The sequence below is a fragment of the Zootoca vivipara genome, chromosome 3 (assembly GCF_965207765.1).
Source record: "Zootoca vivipara chromosome 3, rZooViv2.hap1.1, whole genome shotgun sequence".
In the NCBI taxonomy this organism is placed as follows: domain Eukaryota; kingdom Metazoa; phylum Chordata; class Lepidosauria; order Squamata; family Lacertidae; genus Zootoca; species Zootoca vivipara.
In genome coordinates, this window is record NC_142586.1 from 101494889 (window position 1) to 101508621 (window position 13733).

At 46.4% G+C, this 13733-nt stretch overlaps 1 long non-coding RNA gene across 2 annotated transcripts; it reads right to left on the bottom strand.

Moving 5' to 3' along the window:
• Positions 1 to 1072: 1072 nt before the first annotated feature.
• On the bottom strand, positions 1073 to 13453 carry LOC148686384 (uncharacterized). Of its 2 annotated transcripts, none has more exons than XR_015949163.1 (3): positions 13271 to 13453; positions 5037 to 6367; positions 1073 to 4316 (listed from the first exon to the last, which is right to left on the bottom strand). It is a non-coding gene; the product is annotated as an uncharacterized LOC148686384 (long non-coding RNA). The 2 variants fall into 2 exon arrangements; XR_015949164.1 differs by having other exon boundaries at positions 1073 to 4319.
• Positions 13454 to 13733: the final 280 nt, after the last annotated feature.

Genomic DNA, 13733 nt, shown 5'->3' on the forward strand with positions numbered 1-13733 from the left:
ATGTTTTGGCCTACAACTCCCATGATCCCTAGCTAACAGGACCAGTGGTCAGGGATGATGGGAATTGTAGTCCAAAACATCTGGAGGGCCGAAATTTGGGGATGCCTGGTCTGGAGAATTGTTTCAGTATCTAAATGTGCTGCATTGTTTGGTGAGCTAGGCTGTTGTTTACACAGCGGGCTTTGCTTTTAATGACTCCTTGGCCTCAGCTGCTCTTTTTTCCTTTCCCCCCTTTTTGTATATGTTTAGATCAATGTCACTTTTAATTAGCTTCCCGTGGTTTGGTTGCTCTGTGGTACAGAACATGCTTTACATACACAACATCTCAGGCTCAAACCCTGGTGTCCCCAGGTAGGGCTGAGATCCCCAAGAGCTGCTGCCAACCAGGGATGGACTAAATGGACAGGTAAACTCTCCACCTGGAAATAATGCACTTCGAGGGCTCAGGGCCACTCCCAATGTCGCAAAGACCCTCCTCTTCCACTGAGCCTTTGAGACCTTTCTCTCTTTGCATTTGGAATTGTTTTTAGAAGCTTTTAGATGCTCTACTTTTTTTCGTCACTTGTGTGTTTCCCACTCTGCATTCCTTTGGGAGGGAGGACAGGCTACAAATGTACATACAGTTGTACCTTGGAAGTACAAATGAAATCTGTTCCGGAAGTCCATTCGACTTCCAAAACGTTCAAAAACCAAAGTACAGCTCCTGCAGCCAATCAGAAGCCCCGTCGGACGTTCGGGTTCCAAAAATAGTTCGCAAACCGGAACAGTCCCTTCCGGGTTTGTGACGTCCGGGAGCCAAAACGCTCGACTCACAAGGTGTTCGAAAACCAAGGTACGACTGTAATAGATGACAAACCGGACCTAGTAAAAACGAGTGGCTTATCATCCACTTGGAAAACGGTCTGTTCAAATGAAAGCCACACCTCATCCTTTCTGTGTAGTCCTCTCCTCCCATTGCTGAGGGTCTTGAGCAAAGATGTATACACATATTGTTTTTCGGTGTCTTTCGGCCCATTTCCGGAACCAGCCCCTTAAGATACTTTTTGGGTGACTGAACGAGAGAGTAAGTAAATGCAGGGAAAGCAGCTAATTTATTTTTTATTTTTTCTTAGTCTCCATTTCTTCCAAATATATAGATGGACTCATTTGCGGGGCCTCAGCTGACAGCTATGATCTATCCATCTCTGTAGATGACTAGCCAGCCAGATAATGAGATCCTCTCTGCTGAAATGAACTCTCGGCTATTCAATTTGTCCAGCTTTTGACTCATGAATTCTGTGCTGCTAGTTTCAGAGACAGCAAGAAAGCACCACCGGGGCTGATTTGCTAATGAGCAAAATTATTTTATTACTATATATAGGTGGGGGTGGGAGGGAAGGGGAGAGAGAGAAAGAGGGGAAAAAAGAGAGATTTGTGCATCCCTGGGCTTGTTTCGTTCATATAAAAATATTGAGGGAAGTTTCAATGAAAATTTTTCTCTGGAGTCATTTGGGGTTGCTACCTTTCTCCCTTTAGACACCGCTCATTTCCCAGGGATGAGGAATCTGCATACCTTCCAAGTGCCCTGGAAAAAAAGGGACACCCCGTTTTTCTGCACAAGGTATTGGTGGCCATTTTTAGTCCCGTGCTCTCGCACAATCTCACTGTGCTCCATAGCTGTCAACTTATGGATTGGAAAAGAAGGGATCAGCAGCCTCACCCAGTGGCGTGGCACCGGAAATCGGTTCTGCGCATGTCAAGACATGCGCAGAAGCGACTTCCGGTGCCGACTCTGCCCATGTCTGGGGCACCGGAAATAGGTTCTGCACATGTCCAGACATATGCAGAAGCGACTTCCGGTGCCCAGCTGCCCATGTCCGCATGTCTGGGCACCAGAAATCGGTTCTGCGCATGTCCGGACATGCGCAGAAGTGATTTCCGGTGCCCAGACATGGGCAGAGCGGCACCAGAAATCGGTTCTGCGCATGCCTGGGCATGCACAGAGACGATTTCCGGCAGCACTCGGCAAGTGAGTGAGCAGCCAGCCGCCGAGCGAGCGAGACGTTTTACCGGGCGGCGGCTGGCTGCTCGCTCGCCGGGGGGGCACCGAGTGGAACCTCCATGGCCAGCAGGGAGGGAGAGGAGCTGCTCTGAAATCTGGGAAATTTACGGGGTATCTACAATCCGGGATAGCATCAGGAAATGGATTGAAATAAGCGTGTTTCCCGCGAAAAACAGGAGGGTTGACAGCTATGCTGTGCTCTCTCCCCCAAAGAAGCATGGGGGGAGAGCGAGGCATGGGTCACATGACTCACCTAGGAGTCACTCATCCTGATTTTGAGTGGGGGGGGGAATTGGATGGTATGAATCCGTATCCCTTCCAATGTTCTGGTCCATCTAGTTCAGTATTGCATACTCTCCAAGTGTCTTGATTTTCCTGGGACAGTCCCAGAATTAAAAAAAAAAGCCATCCTGGGCTTCCGATTTGATCCCGGAATGCCCCTATTTCCCTTGCCAGTGCCGCCGCCACTGAGTTCAGGGAGGAGAATGAGCGATGGTGGCTGCAGCTGTAGCAGCTCTGAGGGAGCATCTTATTGCCTCTCTGTAGCCTCTCCATGGCCTCTGCTGCTGACCTCCTCCCTTGGGCAGGCTATTTGAGAGCCGGTAAGGAGAAGGAGAGGCTGTGGTTTCTGAGGCCCAGTCCTGTGTGAGGACCCAGGTGGCGCTGTGGGCTAAACCACTGAGCCTAGGGCTTGCTGATCAGAAGGTCAGCGGTTCGAATCCCTGTGACGGGGTGAGCTCCCGTTGCTCGGTCCCAGCTCCTGCCAACCTAGCAGTTCGAAAGCAAGTCAAAATGCAAGTAGATAAATAGGAACCGCTATAGCGGGAAGGTAAATGGCGTTTCCATGTGCTGCTCTGGTTTGCCAGAAGCGGCTTTTGTCATGCTGGCCACATGACCTGGAAGCTATACGCCGGCTCCCTCGGCCAATAATGCGAGATGAGCGCGCAACCCCAGAGTCGGTCACGAGTGGACCTAATGGTCAAGGGTCCCTTTACCTTTACCTTTAAGGAGAAGGAGAGGCTGTAGTTTCTGAGGCCCAGTCCTGTGTTTTGCGCTAGCTCTGAGGAGCAGGCAGAGGGCAGGACTGCCTTGGGCAGCAAGAAAGGGGAGCAAGGAGCCTTTTTTTGATTTTTTTTTAAAAATGCTTTGTGCACCCGCATCTAATATTGCCCTTTTATAAGATTTATTTACGGGTGTGTTTTTTCCTTTTGCAAACCCACAGAAGAAGAAGAAGAAGAAGAAGAAGAAGAAGAAGAAGAAGAAGAAGAAGAAGAAGAAGAAGAAGAAGAAGAAGAAGAAGAAGAAGAAGAAGAAGAAGAAGAAGATATAGGTATCAGGATGAATGGGTTTTCTCAGGACGGTGGAGGTCGTGTGTGCTATGTCCCTTTGGTGTTGTGGGGGTGGCACTTGCCCTTCTTCTGAAAGGAAATGCTCTGCGGCAGGGGACCAAAAATGGAGGGGTTGAGGAAGGCCAGTTGCGGGGAATAAAAAATGTCCCTATTTTCATCTGAGGGATGTTTCAAAGGGTATGGTACAGTAACCCTGGCTGGCGGCGGCCCTCCACAACTTCAGACGGGGTCTTCTCTCATCTGTACCCCAGGAATTGAACCTGGGGCCTTTCAGGAGTGAAGCAGATGCTGTCCCATTGACCTACGGCCCTTCCCCTAAGTTCTGCCCCCCCCCCCTTCTGCTTTTTGCTTACAGCAACACACCTGGCCGTTCTCTGTCTCCTTCTTGTGGAAAACTTGCCTTTCCTTCCATTTCTCCTTCACAGGGAACACCCTTCTCCGGCTCCGTTTGCAGGCAATTTATCTGCAACAGCAGCCCTTGCAAGCAGAAACTTCTGCTCAACGGGTCTCCCTTGGTGGATTGGGGTGCACATTATTAGCTACAAAGTTCGCCGGCTAATTCCCTCTAGCATCCTCAAAAAGAAAACAAACACTGCGCAACTCCTAATTAAGATGCTCGCCAGCAAATTGGTGTTTTGAGCGGAGCGCATAAAAGAAAACAGGCCCGGCAAACAGTCCGCAAGCTGCTCCTTCTCCGTTCGTAGCCATTTGCAGCCTGCCTTCAGGCTTCCTTTTGAGGTATCAGCGTGTTAAAAATATTCTCCCTGAAGGTATCATCCTCCTCTCCACAGTGCCACAGATGTCACTGACTTAGCACTTTCCGGAGTATCTATTAAAAGTAATGCCATTAATTACTCAACGTCGTCAGGCAATGCTTTCCAGAGGTTGCAAGTGGCTTCTTGTTTGCAGCTCAATGTTCACACCGCCTGCTGGGCAAAAAAGGGTGAGACTTTTCAGCAGCTATTTAGTGAAACTTTGCAGTAGTAAGCAGCCTGAAGTTTGGCAGCCCTGAGCACGGGAGGTGCGGGGTGGGGTGGGGGTGTGAATTGCAGGGCAAGTCCTCTACTGACACATGGATCTGCCTCCATCTTTAAGGCAGATTTTTAGACCCATTCCAACTCTATAATCCTATGAGTCTAAGTAGGACATGAATGCAAATTTTACATTTAAAGGGCTATTACAGTAGATAAATAGGTACCACTACAGTGGGAAGGTAAACGGTGTTTCCGTGTGCTGCTCTGGTTTGCCAGAAGCGGCTTTGTCATGCTGGCCACATGGCCTGGAAGCTGTACGCCGGCTCCCTCGGCCAATAACGTGAGATGAGCGGCGCAACCCCAGAGTTGGTCACGACTGGACCTAATGGTCAGGGGTCCCTTTACCTTTTTACAGTGGTACCTTGGTTCTCAAACTTAATCCATTTCGGAAGTCCGTTCCAAAACCAAGGCGCACTTTCCCATAGAAAGTAATGCAAAACAAATTAATCCATTCCAGACTTTTAAAAACAACCCCTAAAACAGCAGTTTAACATGAATTTTACTCTCTGACCATTGATCCATAAAATGAAAGCAATAATCAATGTATTGTACTATAAAATAAATAAGACAGTATTGTAGATGATAAAAATTAAAATTAATTGTTCCCCTTACCTGCACTGATGATAGTCATTGTTTGGATGGGGGGCTTTTATCCATTTCCGCAGTCACTCATTCAATCAATCAGTAGCTGAACTGGGTTCCACACAGTCACAAAAACAAATTAACCGGAAAAGCCTCAAAAACAAAAACGCAAAATAAATAGCAAAAACAAAAGTGCCATACTTAATCCTTTCTGGAAGTCCGTTTGACTTCCAAAATGTTTGAAAACCAAGGCACAGTTTCTGATTGGTGCAGGCGCCCCGGAAACAATAGCCGACAGCCGCATCGGACATTCGGCTTCCGAAAAGCGTTCGAAAACCGGAACACTTACTTCCGGGTTTTTAGCGTTTGAGAACCAAGGTGTTTGAGAACCAAGGTACCACTGTACTATAGTCCTCAACCAAACCCTCAACCTCCCTCAAGAGGAAATTGTACTGTTTGATGCTTTGAGAGTACAGTATAATGCTTCAACCTGCAGGATATGAAGCAATAATATTGTCTGAAAGGAGCGCCTCTTTTGCAGAGCCGTAGCTACGTGATCTTGCACCCCTGGCAGAACCGTCCAGATTGCGTCTCCTAGCCACAGACAAATTAGCTCTTCTTTCTGCCTCTCCTCCAACCCCCCCCCTCCACCCATTCAATTCACCTTCTATTTAAAGCCATTTCTTATGTGGCAATAATCAATATTTATATTTATGGACATATTTTAGCCGATTTTTGCACACACAGCCCACCTGCACCCCTGGTGGAGGCCCACCTTACCACCCCCTAGCTACAGCCCTGGAAGCTTTCCCTCCCCCTGAACCCAGATAAATTGGGATCTTTTGCTGTTTTCAGCGGCAAAAGAAAACAGCAAAAGATCCCAATTTCTCTGGGTTCAGGGGGGAAAGCTTCCAGGTGGGTCCTATTTTGTGCACTTTGAAACATCTGCTTGAGAAAAAAAGAATCACATTTCTACACCAGTAAGAAAGTTGGCTCGACTTGCATAATATATGCAAATCACAGATTGCACTTTCTATCGCTGGAATTGACAGTGGAATCTGTGACGTGCATATAGTGTGCAAAACGAGCCAATTCCCACTATACACCTTATTTTGCATAATTTGTTCTGTGCTTTGAATTCTGCAGCCGAGGACATATCCCATGGCTGCTCAACACTCCCGCAGAAATGCAGCACAAGCACAAAACAATTGGTTTCCGTTTCAAATTGTTGATATTTGTATTCTTTGTCATTTTCAGGACATCATACCAAGCGGCCCCAAAAAGGTGACGCATTGTCACCGGCGTTAAAAATAAAGTTTTCCATTTTTCCAAAGATCTGCAAGGAGGACATTTGCATCAGCCTGTGGAAATAAGGTAAGAGAGGTATACATTTATTATTAGCAAGGTTATGGCGACTGTGTCGTCATCTTGGATTTCTGCAATATTTAATCAATCCAGCTTTTGGATTAAAATCTTTGGAGCGACTGATAAAACTACTGCAATTTCTCGAATGACTGATATTTTTTTAATATAAAAAAACCAAAACTGAAGATGCTGCCATCTTCAAAAAAAGGCACTCTCCCATCTCTCTTGTATAAGTGAGAAGCAGATACAACAACAAAATGGTGCCATTCAGAACATTCCTGTTCAGGAATCCAGCCAGCAATGCCCCTGCCTGATTCTTTTATCTAATTCTACTCCATTCCTCCTGCAACTGCCAGCAGAGACGGATTTAGGTGAGTATACAGGCTCACCTGCACTGGGTGCCAAACATAGAGGGCCCTACAGGGGGCGCCACAGCAATGACTTAGAATGTAAGGTGAGAGGCAGAGAGGGTGCCAAATTCTAGCATCGCACAGGGCACTGCTGAAATTTGAAAGCCCAAGTCCAGCATTGCATACTGACAGTGCTTAGTCTTCACCGACCTGTTTTAGTATTTCCCTTTCCTTTAGGGCAGGGGTCCCCAGACTTACCGGCGTTTGGGCCGGTTCCCACCGCGCCGATCGCGCGGCAGGCCGGAGGACGGGGGAGCGCGCGCCTGTGCGGGCCGGCGGGCGCATGCACGGGCGCTTACTGGCGCGGCGGCGCGCTTCCAGGGTGGAAAAAGCGCCGAAAATCCGTTGTGCGCATGCGTATGGGCCTCCCCGACCCGGAAGTGCACCAGAAATGACCTCTTCCGGGTCGGGAGAGGCCCATACGCATGCGCACAAAGGATTTTCGGCGCTTTTTTCCCGACCCGGAAGAGTGCTGCCGCGCTGCGCGCCGTAAGAGCGGGCAGCGGCGGCGGGCGTCGTCGTGGGCCGGATTGGCAGGCCAATTGGGCCGCATCCGGGCCCTGGGCCGTAGTTTGGGGACCCCTGCTTTAGGGCTTTCCTCCTATGGTTTTTGTTTGAAGTCAGGCAGAATATTTCTGCAAACCTTGGGTCTCCCACTCCCTCTTGCCCACAGATGTGCAGTTTTGGCTAAACATGGATCACTACCAAGAACGAGTTTGTTCTTAATATACAGGATGCCTTTTCCAAGATGCTGCTGCCTGATATCCCTCCAAGCACATATTGTTGGCATCTGTCAGTCTCAGGAGACAACAGAGCAGTGAGCCTTTGGGGGTGAAGTCAAACCGTTGGCGAGTTACCCAGTCACGTTAGCAAAAATGTACAAAACTAAGGAAAGCAAGTGTTGGAAATGTAAAATAACAGAAGGGACATTTTCCCATATTTTAAATCCCACCATATGTGGTGGGATTAAGAAACATTGGGAAATGATCTCTAATGAAATGAAGAAGATGTTCAAAATAACTCGTTAAAAAACCAGAAGCTTTTCTACTAGGCATTACAGGAGTGGACTTACCAAAATCACAAAATAATTTGTTTATGTACGCAACTACGGCCGCATGGACATTACTAGCACAACGTTGGGAAGAAAAGGTGTCCCAACTAAAGAAGATTGGCAAGTTAAATTAATGGAATATGTGGAAATGGCAAAACTGGCAATGAAATTAAGAGGCAGAGACGACAATGAACTTAAGGAAGAATGGAAGATGCTTATTGCATATATACAGAAGCATTGTACACAGGTTAATATATTACTGGGGTTTTCAAAGTAACAATGGACATGCAGTACAGTCATACCTCAGTTTAAGTACGCTTCGGTTTAAGTAGTTTCAGTTTAAGTACTCCGTGGCCGTGTCTGGAACGGATTAATCCACTTTCTATTACTTTCAATGGGAATGTTCGCTTCAGGTTAAGCACACTTCAGGTTAAGTACAGACTTCCGGAACCAATTACACTCATACTTCAGGTTAAGTATGCTTCAGGTTGAGTACTCTGCAGACCCATCTGGAACAAATTAATCCCCTTTCCATTACTTTCAATGGGAAAGTTCGCTTCAAGTTAAGTATGCCTCAGGTTAAGTACAGACTTCCAGAACCAATTGTGTACTTAAACTGAGGTACCACTGTATGTTGATAAATAATGGAATCAGGGAAGGGATTAGAGGGAAGTCAATTTGTTTTGTTTTGTTTCTTCTTCTTCTTCTTCTTCTTCTTCTTCTTCTTCTTCTTCTTCTTCTTCTTCTTCTTCTTCTTCTTCTTCTTCTTCTATCAATAAAATATTATTAACAAACAAACAAACCGTTGGAGAGTTACGCCGCCTGCTGTGGCTGTACAGGCTGGTCCAGGAGAGACATGTTTTGTTGCACTTGGGGCAGATGAAGGCGTCCGGTTGTGCTGCTGCAGGTGCACCCTGGCATTACTTCTCTCTGCTCTCCTCCCAGCGGTCATTCCTCCTCTGGCCACTGCTGTGGATGCACAACGTTATTGTCTCCAGGCCCTGCAGTCATCTGCAAGGAATCCCCCCCCCGGGTTTTTTTTTTGATGTTGTCAGCCTTCGTGTCACATTTGCAGACATCTTTGTTCTTCTTCTTTGGCGATCACCCATAGCCGAGTAAGATTGTCTTCCATAAACACAATTTTAACAATGGGTCCGGTTAAAACAATGAGTCCGTAAGTGACTGTGGAAGCCAATTCTGGACCCACACGTCCTTCCACAGTGGGGACATTGGTTTCCAGACGGGAGTTGATCACGGTGTGGATTTGCCAAGCGTGCCTTCCTCTTAGCACGTTTCTCCCTTGCGTCCTGAGATCGAGTTTCTTCAAAGCCCATGACACCTTTGGTAAAGGCTGTTCTCCAACTGGAGCGCTCGCAGGCCAGTGTTTCCCAGTTGTCAGTGCTTATACTACATTTTTAAAGATTTGCCTTGAGAGAGTCTTTAAACCTCTTTTGTTGACCACCAGCATTACGCTTTCCATTTTAAAGTAGAATAGAGTAGTTGCTTTGGAATAGAGTAGTTGCTTTGGAAGACGATCATCAGGCATCTGCACAACATGGCCAGTGCAACGAAGTTGATCTTTGTAATGCAGAGTTGGTCTGCCAACAGGCCTGGTACCTGAAACCAGCACATCCAAGCACACACATTGCCGGGGGGGGGATTCTTGCAGCTTCAGAGCAACTGCTTTCGCTCGTATGCAAATGTAAATCAATGAATTGGCTAAACGTTGTGTTCAACAGGTCTTGATTTTGAGCAAACATTTGTGGGACTTCACTGTAAAATTTCCTATGAGTGGCATCCTTAGAGGGTGAAAAAGCAGCAGCAGCAGACAGAGGAACAGACAGAAGGAGGGACCCCCTGGATTTTGGTACCCTGCTACCCCTCTTTGATTCTTTAAGCGCTTCTTTATACAACTCCCATTTAAAACAAATCTGCAGTTGTTGTTGTTGTTGTTGTTTAGTCGTTTAGTCGTGCCTGACTCTTTGTGACCCCATGGACCAGAGCACGCCAGGCACTCCTGTCTTCCACTGCCTCCCGCAGTTTGGTCAGACTCATGTTCGTAGCTTCGAGAACACTGTCCAACCATCTTGTCCTCTGTCATCCCCTTCTCCTTGTGCCCTCAATCTTTCCCAACATCAGGGTCTTTTCCAGGGAGTCTTCTCTTCTCATGAGGTGGCCAAAGTATTGGAGCCTCAGCTTCATCCAAGTGCATTTCAGATTCTCCAGGCTAGTCAAGCAAATAACAAATCAGATTTATTTGTTTTTTTAAAAGGAACAATCCAAGCCATATATTAATCTAAAGAATCATCTGAGTTGGAGGTTTTTAGATTTGTTTTCCAGATTTGGCTCTGGTGGTGTTTGCTTGGCACACAGACCACGATCCTTGCCATTTGCTGACGGTCCTCATTATTATTTACTGTTTGTTATTACTGCAGCATCTAAAGCCATTTATCTGTGATATAACCAGGTGCCAGCTTAAATGTGAGTGTGTATCTGAAGGAGCAGAAACATTTATTGTTGCCTATAAATAAAATTTACTGCATGATTCTCACAGTAGATGAGGACACAATCTTCTTCTTCTTCTTCTCAATATAGCAGGCCAACATCCTTCACTAACTTTCAAGCATAATAATAATAATAATAATAATAATAATAATAATAATAGGTACCAGGATGAAGCCCACCTGCCCCTTAATATGATAAAGCTAAAAGTAAAGACAGAATCCCTGTTTATGTCTGTGAGGTATTTTATAAATTTTGTAAGCCACTCTTGGTATGTTCTTCTAAATGGAAAAGTTGAAATTACTTTTTTTTAAAAACTTAGCAAATAAAAATATCCAGTATTTCCCTACTGACATTATGAGACAGACCAGTATGATTTTTGACTGTGGACTTGGATGCTGCATCATAATCACTGGCCAGTGCCATTGGCTACAGACTAGCAATGACATCACAAAAAACCATGGCAACCGACTGAATATAAATTCAACAGCAACAGCAGAAAGCAACAGTATTGCCCACCATTGCCCACGGCCAGGCCGCAGAGGTATGCGAGGGGGTCGGGGTGACGGGTGCCGTCACGTGGGAGGACGGGGACCGTCACGGGGGGGGGGACTAGAGAGAGGGGTGTTGTGACTGGGGTGAGGAATGGGGGCCTCCAAACAGAACACAGAAAGCAACAGCATTGCCCAGCATCACCCAGCTGGGGGAAACGGCCAGGCCGCAGGGGTATGCGATAGAGGGGGTCTTCCCGTCACGCGGGGAGGAAGATGATAACACGCCAGGGGTGTTGTGACTGGGGTGAGGGTCCACGTAACAGACTGAGCCACAGCAACGCGTGGCCGGTTAACAGCTAGTTAATTAATATTGAGCAAATTATAAGTATGTTTGTACCATTGATGCTGCCAGTCCCTGATGGACAAAGGAAAGACCCTGAGCGCCCTGGGATGCTGGTCCAGTGTTATGTACTGAACTTGGATCTTAGAACAATAGGCAGGTAGGATCCTAGAATGCAGCCGCCGATTGGCCTACAGGAGCAGCCCAATCAGGCTCCAGGAGGGAAGCAGAATCAACCAATCGCACGGAACCCATTGTGTAAATAAATGTATATAAAGCCAGAGGTTTGGAGGGAGAATGAATTCACTGTTTTTAGGAGCTGCAATGAAGAGCATGAAATCACTACACGACTCAGAGTATATTTCACCTGAGATCTCAACTGCAAAAAAAAGCAAGTGGAAGGGGAAAGCTCCAAAATGAAGTGGTCGTCTTGTGTCTATGGAACAGTAACTTGAGCTGACAAAAACACAAGGGTGACAGAAACCAATTCCGTTGCGCTCACTTTGCATTAAGCCTGGGAAAGAGCTGGTGATTCGAGGAGGAATCCCAAGAGGAGGAGAAGGAAGAGGCAGATGGGAGAAGATGGAGAAGCACAAGGCAAGCCATCCTTGGCATCAGCTGCAGGAAGGCGCTGTGTGCGTTTCAAGGCTCCGAGCTTTTTTCTTCTCCTCCTTGTTTAGGAAAAAGTGCCTTCATGTTCTATGCCTGGAGTGCATGGATAATCAGTTAATGGATATTGCACTGGGAAAATCTCCTTGTATTAAAGGATTATGAGGCTGGTGTGTGACCACTGCAACATCATCCTCGGGGGGGAGGGGCTCCCACAGCATCTCTCTCCTGCTTAATGGCATTCATACTTCACAGATGGACTTCACTGTTCATAAAATATAGCATGCTCTCCAACTTTAATAGATGTGGCTCCAGTTTCTCTCTCTCTCTCTCTGTCTCCTAGTTGCTCTTTGGGGGGGGGCGATGGGGGCTTAATACCGGATCTAAGCTGTTACAAAGTATGTATAATTAGTCATGGCTTGTCTGCTGAGATAGGATCAATAGGTGCTACCATGGGGAAGGTAGGGAGACGCACCTTCAATGCTGCACAGAGTTCACTTCAAAAATGAATGAATGAATGAAAGCGTTCATTCAAATGTAGGCAGCTGCTTCCCTCTGCTGTACAGTGTCGGTAAAGCTCAGAATCAAAACAGGATCTGCACAATTACAAGGTTTGCTTTGCACTTCCAAGCAAATGCATAGCTTCAGGGCTGTGCTTTCCACATAGATCAGCCAGATTTAGGGAAGTGTGAGCAGTTCCCACACACAGAGCACCGAGCTGATGGGGCGCAAAATGAAGAAGAAGAAGAAGAAGAAGAAGAAGAAGAAGAAGAAGAAGAAGAAGAAGAAGAAGAAGAGGAAGACCTATATTTATATGGGTCCCTACTGAGAAGATCTATCAAAATACAACTACAGTGGTGCCTCACTGGACGAATTTAATTCGTTCCACAGGTCTATTCTTATAACGAAAAATTCATCTAGCGAATCCCATAGGAATGCATTGATTTTTTTTGGATTTTTTTTTTTTGCCCATAGGAACGCATTAAGTGAATTTCAATGCATTCCTATGGGAAACCGCGATTCGCTAGACGAATTGTTTGTAAAATGAATTCGTCTAGCGAGGCAACCTCCGCTAGAAAAATCCTTTCTTTAAGCGAAAATTTCGTCTTACAGGGCGTTCGTTAAGCGAGGCACCACTGTATACCAAAAGAAATTACTGTGAAAATAAGGGAAAAAAATTGGGGTGGGGGTAAATTTTGTCCTTTCTCAGGGTGCCATATTGCCAAAAGTCCTCCCCTGCGTAGATGCACAGATAATTTCCACCAGCTTAATATTACCGGGCATGACAGATGTATTGTGAAAGCACACAAACCAAACTGTTCAATTCATGGAAACCCACAGTATTGTGGCAGACTATCGACACACAGCTCTCCAGGATGCATCTTTATGGTCCAGTGCGGCAAGAGCCGATTAACTCAAATTTAATAGTTCCTAAGTGCCTTTATTTGCAAGGAACTCACTACACATCACCTCTGATCCTCCAGTATACTTGCCTATGTGTGTGTGGCCTCGTCTTTAGAGATGAACGATATTTTGGGGAAGGCATACGGACGTCCCATATGTCCATCCATATTCTTTGGTTCCACACAGACCATGCTTTCTTCCTTCATATTCAAGGAGGGGTGTGCAGTTTTGATAGTAATGGAACAGATTTCCTGAAAATTAATCCCAGTGAGACAGACGTACCTCCAAGCATGCTTAAGATGTATCATTGGTTAATCCTCCCCACATCATACACACACACCTTCTCTTAAAGTGCCACTCGGTATCACACCACAAAAAAATCAAAGTGATAATCTCTCCTATGCTTTATGCTAGTTGTCGGAGTCGGGAGCAGGTCAGCAATAAAACACCCGGTGTCAGTGAAGCTAACTCTTTGATCCAAGAAACCAAAACAGCACAGGCCTAGCGAGCACAGCAACTCTTCCCAGTAGGTCTTGCTCTAAGGAGGCAGTT